Genomic DNA, 1,185 nt, shown 5'->3' with positions numbered 1-1,185 from the left:
GGAGTAGAGTTAAGTTACAGCTAAAAAGGGAACGAAACAAGCTCATACAAAAGCCTCTCGCTAATCTAACCAACATCAAGATTAGGGCGACGGAATTCAGTATCAACATCCGAAACAAATACTCAGCTCTCGAAGAAGATCTTGACATAGACCAAATGAACGACCAATTCAGTGAGATGTTAATGGAAGCTGCACTTGAAATAGGGGGTAAAGACGAAAAAGAAAGGTTCAGTAAGCTTTCGGTAGAGACGAAAGAGCTTATGAAACAGCGTAGGGAAATGAAAATAACATCAATCAGAGACAAAATAGAATCAACAGAGCTGACTAAGACGATAAACAAGAAGAAGAAAGAGGATGTACGCAAATTTAACATACGAAAAATAAACGAAGCTCTGCTTGCCGGCACCAGCCTTAAGGCAACAAAGAGGAGGCTCGGAATAGGGAAAAACCAAATGTATGCAGTAAAGAAACCCAACGGAGAGGCGACATACAATAAAAATGAAATTATCAAAGTAATAGAAGACTTCTATCGCAATCTATACCGCTCAAACGACCAACCACATACGGAGACAAACACAACAATTGGAGATGTTCCAAACATCACGGTAGATGAAGTAAATAGGGCACTAAAAAGCATGAAAAGAGGAAAAACACCAGAAGACGGCATCAGTGTAGATCTTATTCAAGACGCAGGAGAGATTGCGGCAGTAAAGCTGGCCAGTCTTTATAACAGATGTCTAGACGTCGGTAAAATTCCGCAGGCCTGGAAAAACGCAATAATAATTCTAATACACAAAAAGGGAGACACAAAAGACTTAAAGAATTACCGACCTATAAGCCTCCTCTCAGTAATCTATAAACTGTTCACAAAAATCATCACAGCCCGTACCACCGATACATTAGATTCAAAACAACCCAGGGAACAGGCAGGGTTCCGCAGTAGATTCTCAACTACAGACCATATCCACACACTAGCTCAAATAAGGGAGAAAACAAACGAATATAGGAAGCCCCTGTATATGGCATTCGTAGATTATGAAAAGGCATTCGACTCGGTACAGATATCTGCAGTACTGGATGCAATTCGTAAACAAGGAGTAGAGGAAATATACTGCAGATTATTAGAGGATATATATATAGATGGTACAGCGATCGTCAAAATCAACGCAGAAACCAATAAAATAC

Source organism: Penaeus japonicus, unplaced genomic scaffold, assembly GCF_977035675.1.
Source record: "Penaeus japonicus unplaced genomic scaffold, GWHDUDI00000001_assembly GWHDUDI00000009, whole genome shotgun sequence".
Lineage (NCBI taxonomy): Eukaryota > Metazoa > Arthropoda > Malacostraca > Decapoda > Penaeidae > Penaeus > Penaeus japonicus.
The sequence above is the reverse complement of the archived record's forward strand: the minus strand, read 5'-3'. Positions refer to the sequence as shown.